General features: G+C 40.1%; 1 protein-coding gene across 8 annotated transcripts in view; it reads right to left on the reverse strand.

Annotated features, from left to right (window-relative positions):
• The window catches only part of LOC121890991 (synapsin-3-like), a 117,492-nt gene extending 111,492 nt beyond the window's left edge, over positions 1 to 6,000 (reverse strand). For 4 of the 8 annotated variants that reach the window (XM_042403683.1, XM_042403684.1, XM_042403680.1 and 1 more), the window contains exon 1: positions 339 to 484. The gene's annotated coding sequence lies outside the window, so the exon portion shown is untranslated. Of the gene's footprint in view, positions 1 to 338; positions 485 to 5,503; positions 5,646 to 5,808 lie in introns of those variants that run through there. The other 4 variants (XM_042403685.1, XM_042403686.1, XM_042403681.1 and 1 more) reach the window with 4 other exon arrangements.

Below are 6,000 nucleotides of genomic sequence, written 5' to 3' on the forward strand. Positions count from 1 at the left end.
CACATTTTTAATTGGTCCAAAACTTTGGCCATGTGACAGTTATGGCCAAATATCTGCTAAACTAATTACATTCCTAACAGCTGCTAACACATTATGATGATGGTGACTGGTGACTGTGCTAAACAATACACCTGCCAAACATCAACACGTTAACATTGCCATTGTGAGCGTGTTAGCATGCTGATGTTAGCATTAACTTCAAAGCCAAAGTACAGCCTCACAGAGCCACTAACATGGCTGCAGACTAACACAAAACTGGCAAAAATTAATTGGTTTCAACCACCAACTGTATATCATAGACTGTGTATAAATATGGACAACGCGTCTCCACTTCCTACCGCTAGTGAAGCCAAAGTATCTCCTTTCTGGGAGCTGCCATCTTGCTTGTGTGACGTCATTTGGAGTCAGAGTCTGCGCAGTAGAGTCGGGCGGCGGGATAACAGTCATGGATGTGTGATAACGTTCCGCGGCGTGACGGAGGTTTGAGAGCGGTTGTCACAGCTGTCAATCATGACATCAGACCCCCATTCTATATCGTCAAATAACTAATTAAAAACAAACTTATAAGAAAAATTAGCACTTGGATAAACATCAGCATGATAAGAACTACCTGAGATGACAGAAACCATCTTTGGGAAAAATTTATTTGACGTGTACCTTTTAGTTTCGCTCATGTCCCATCCACTTAAATGGAGGGGGCGGGACTCATGACCTATACTGCAGCCAGCCACTAGGGGGCGATAAAGATGATTTGGCTTTACTTTTGAGGAGCTGTCATGTCGTTCATCTTTATATACAGTCTATAGTTCAGTTTATCAAATGTAAAAATTGCAGGTTTTCTATTAAAGTAAATCGAATACCTTTGGGTATTGGACTGTTGGTCGGACAAACAAGCAATTTAAAAATCGATGAAATTGTGATTGTGGCATTTTTCAATAATTTCTGACATTTTATAGCCCAAATTATTTATTGATTAGTCAAGAAAATACAGTACTCCCTTCCAAAGCCACAACCCTCCTCGCAGCACCCCAAGACACACATACAGACAGTCGTTGTTCAACACTGGTAAACAGTAACAAGCTTAAAAGGATCAGTGTGTGTCTCCCTGCTGCGCAACGTGTCACCACGAAGAGTCTGACATGGCTTTTATTATTCATGACAGTCTGAGCTGAAGGGCTGGGGGCTGGAACCAGTTAGAGCGGAGGGTCGCTGGACTCAAGTCAAAGTGAGGAAAATTAAATTGAAGAGAGGTGGGAGAGCGGAGATGAAACGCTGGGATGGGAGGTGGCGTTTAACCTGCCCCAAGGCATTTTGGGAGATTATAAATAAACGTGTAGGACTCGCTGCCAGATGGATGTTCAAGAGCTCATGACAATTGCTGTCCTGGAGTTTTACTGTAAAAATTCCTTGGGAACAAAACTGTTGTCATGGTTACCATAGACGGTATTTTTAATCTTTGATGTTAGTCAGTTAGTGTATAGTAGAACAAATAACTCCCGCACATTGTCTTCTTCACTTGCAATTAGAGAAGATTTCTTGGGAACAACATTTCAGTACACAGACCTTCATCAGGTTATTTTCAGTCATTTTCGGTCAGTCTCTCCATCTGGCTGTCCAATATATCTCAACAGCTACTGACTGGCATTTGGTATGAATATTCATGGTCCCCAGAGGATGATTTCTATGGATTTGGGTAACACCCTGTCCTTTCCTCTAGCACCACCATTAGGCCAAACTTTTTGGTCCATGTGAAGGTATCTGAAAAGCAAACATTTCTACAGAAAGCAGAAAATAGCTAAATATAATAAGCAGGCTGGCATTAAATTTACTGAGCCCCTTTCTGCTCCTCAGATCCTTTTGAATTAGGTTTTCCCTTGACCTCTTCTGTAATTCCTGTCTGGCTCCAGGTTCTAAGAATAACAAAGTCATGAGTACATTTTTGTTTCTGTCCAATGCTTCCGCCTTCCTTCCTTTTCCTTCCTTTTAGATTATTACTCATGTTTCAGTTAAAAGCAGTTCGCTGGGGTTACTATCAGCTTCCTCCTATTTTTCCTCTTGCCTTTTTTAACTTCCGTATTACACACAGTATTTGATTCCATCTGCCTTGTTCATTGTACTTTGCACATGAAAGGATTCAGATTCTAACGATAAAATGATCCAATGACATCAGATGACGTATTTCTGCAGTCACTTAGCAACCCGCTCCTTATTTTACTTATGGTCCTACATGCAGAGCAGAAGCTCAACTAAGTAACACATGGCTCTTACTCTTTAGAGAACAGTGATGGCAATATTATGACTCATCATTGTGTGTCTAGCACTCTGCCACCTTCCCAATGTTGCTACTACGAGTGCACGAAGAGGCTAAATATTCCATGAAAAAAGCCTCTGGGGAGTTTTCTTCCAAGAAACTGTCATCATACTCCAGTCTTGAATAAATGAAGGAGTGACTAGAATAATCTGGCATCTAAAATGTTGTAATTAAAGCTAACATAAAAAATTGTTAGATAATGAGTATGTGAGAGTGTGTCGGTAACATGAATTATTGAATTATGTGACCTTCATAAGAGTCACATAGTATTTTAAGTCATTTCTGAAAATTCTCTGTAAATTAGCATATTTGTAATATTCAATGCTGACATTCAATACATTTTATACTGTCCACATTGACCTACACAGTGTGCAGAACCTCAATAAACTTCAATTCAGCTTCACCAACATTACAAGCAACTACATTTCATTTTGTGCCAATATTTAACATCTTTAAATCTGACCAATTTCATAGAAAACATAGTAATATTTAATGTTTCCTCCAAAATTAAATCCTTAATACTAATTGGAGCATCATGATACACTAAAGCTCCTCACTGAATTCCACGTCCTGCATGTTGTGACATCTGCAACCGGGCGTCTACAGCAAAGATGGTGTTGAGTTGTTGTGGGAGGTTGTGTGGATGCCTGCTGCTTATTTTAATCAGCCATAACAAAACTTGTAAAATACCAACTTGTGAAGACACTATTAGACTTAGACTGTTTCAGTGTGTGAAAATGGAAGCTTGTTGTGAAATGCTTTCAGTGCACAGTGTTTAGTACAGACTTCACTAGCAGGACAAGTGTAACCAGACGAGTGCGGCACGACCTGATAATAACGGGGACACACATTATGATTACAGTACTTCACCACACAGATCAACTTACAGTTTAAAAAAACAAGGAGGCTTTAAGCCTAATCTGAAAATCTTGATGCTTTTCTACACTTGCAGAAAAAACCCAGGAGGAATGAGAAAGTCATCCTTGAACTGTGAACCTGCAGACGACTGCAGTGACAGAATGCACTCAGCGACACTGAGTGTCTGCAGCAACAGTGACGAGCCGGTGAGGCGAGGAGTCACAGCCGAGTCACCATGCAGTGACCTCACCCCACTTCTCACTGCAGACGCCACATTAGTATCCACACAAACAAAAACAGACAAAGAGGCGGTGAGGTAGGAGGAAGAATCCAACTTCATATCTGTCTCTCTGCCTCTGCATACTGGACCACTGCAGAGGTTAGACAGGTTCTCTCAAAACTATCTCAAGAAGCTTTCAGGTTAAAAATGATAACTTCTTTCAGCTCACGAAAGAGCCAGAGGTTTTTTCATTACGGCCTTTTTTCATTGTATTAGTCAAACATCAGTTCATTATCAATTTATTGTACTGAAGCTCAGAAGACTAGACAATAGGCAAGAGAGAAGGAAGCACATGTTTTACCATTTTCATGCAATAATGTATGAGTTTTAAGGATGCTGAATAATAAAATGTTGGCTTTCAGCAATGCAAAACAAAACTACAGCCTGACTTACGACATTACAGTATCCATCCAATCATTTTTCATTCATTCATCCATTCATTTTTGAGTTATGAATAACAGGCTGCTGATGAATCATTTCCATATAACCAACATCAGCTGCATATTGATCCAAAGCTCCATTCAAAAAACCCAGCCCCCTCATTACTACAGCTTGTTTCTACATCGTATCCCCACCACTAACAAACTGGATACTTTTCTCCATGAAGTCTGGTCCACTGTAGCTACTTCTTGGGACGAAAAGGTCAGTGTTCTTTTATCAATTCATCATTTCACCAGAGAAAAAGGGGGGTCATTAGTGGCTGCAGCCAGCCTTTCATGCTGAGGAGCATCTGTTGGGAGACAAAGTAGATAACTGGTTATGGAGGGAACATTTGTGTCAGCCTCCTGATTGCCTGATTAATATTTCATGGTGTTTATTTGACAGCATGGCGTCATTATCATCAATATTCAAAGCTGAACTGTGTCCACTGTATGCCTAGAGGTAGAGACGCTTTTGAGCCAAAAATTAAATACAATAAATATGAAGTTATCAATCTGTACGTTTAAACTTAAAGCCCCTGAAAACTATTTAATGTTTTTAACATTAAATATTAATGACTAAATAAGCAACAATCTAAAGTTAAGGATTAAGAGTTATTAATTACATTTTGATTAAATGCGTGGAAATTTATGACATCATCTTTGTCATACTGAGCCCACCTACTTCAAACCAGTGAGAAGAGCTCAGACAAAACAGCACAAAAAGATTCAAATTTAATAATTAAAACTGTTGTAAATTTGGCATTAAATTGTATATTCATGTAGGACTCCATTGCTCGTAGTAAGATGATGATTAATATAATATATTTACAGAGCCTTTAATTGACAAATTAAAATGAATGCTAATGCTACTCTGTATCTGCTGTTAGTGTAAATCAGCAACAGTTTGCTAACACATTTTCGCCACATAAACTTTCTAAGTTGACATGTCAGTGTTGTGTTCACGGCTCGTTTCCGCTGCCCACAAGTGGCGAAAAACATCTGTTATTGCAGGTTTGAATTAAAACAACTGTAGTGACCATTTATTTATATATACCATGATATGGATATAGCTTTTTCAATATTGATAAGGTAATAATTTAAAGTAGGGTCTGGGGACCCCCAGGGGTCCTTCAGGGTGTTCCAGGGGCTCCCCAGCAAAAAGAGGAATAATTTATATTCACTATAATTCCATACATAAGTAACACAGTGACAGAATATATGACTATGTTGGTCATGGGTTTCATGCACTTCCTGTAATAAAACATCTAAAAGCAAAAATCTTATCAGATGGGGGTCTGTGGTCTAATTTGTGTCAGTTTAGGGGTACTTGATGTGAAAAAGTTTGAGAACCACTGGTTCAAGATATTTAATATAGGTTGTTGAATTTGGGAACTGTTTGTAAATAAGGGTTAAATATAAATATGTCCATCACCTTGAGGCAAACAAGCATTTAAAACACGGCTCAAATAAAAATATAAGCCTAATTTACCAAGATTTTTCCACTTGCTGCTTGTCATATGCCTCAAACTGCGACCCAATTGACTTGATGATCCAGCATCTGCCCCGGTCACAATCATGTAATGGATACCCCCTCCTCCCTCCTCCCTCCTCCCTCCCTCTCATGCAACGCACCGCGGAGGAGTGACTGGACTGTCGGCTGCAGAGACATGGCTGAGGGAATCCCTGCAGAAACCTGCTGTACATCACCCAGCTGCACAGCCACAGCAGTCTGACACAGCAAAACATCACCTTTACAGGTCAAACAGCATCTAATCTGGAGGGTAATGATTAAGAAAAATGAAAAGAGGAGCTTCATTGTGTGAAGCAGCTGATTTCTCCTGAACCAGTAAGAAAACACACACACACACGCCAACAAATGCTAGAAACAGAAGGTGGGGATGATGCTGGAAATAAACGCGTAAATATGCACAGTTTACCTGAGCGGTCAGTGATGAGCAAGTGTCGGATGATGACCCTTCTTCTTCTTCTTCTTCTTCTTCTTCTTCTTGTGATGCTGCTGCTGCTTCTTCTTCTGCGTTCAGGTCCACGGTCCTCCTCAGCCTCCCAGTCAAGCCCCCCACCCTCTCTCTCTCTCTTTCTCTCCTCTGCCCGCTCTGTTTTTCCACAAT

Source organism: Thunnus maccoyii, chromosome 23, assembly GCF_910596095.1.
Source record: "Thunnus maccoyii chromosome 23, fThuMac1.1, whole genome shotgun sequence".
In the NCBI taxonomy this organism is placed as follows: Eukaryota; Metazoa; Chordata; class Actinopteri; order Scombriformes; family Scombridae; genus Thunnus; species Thunnus maccoyii.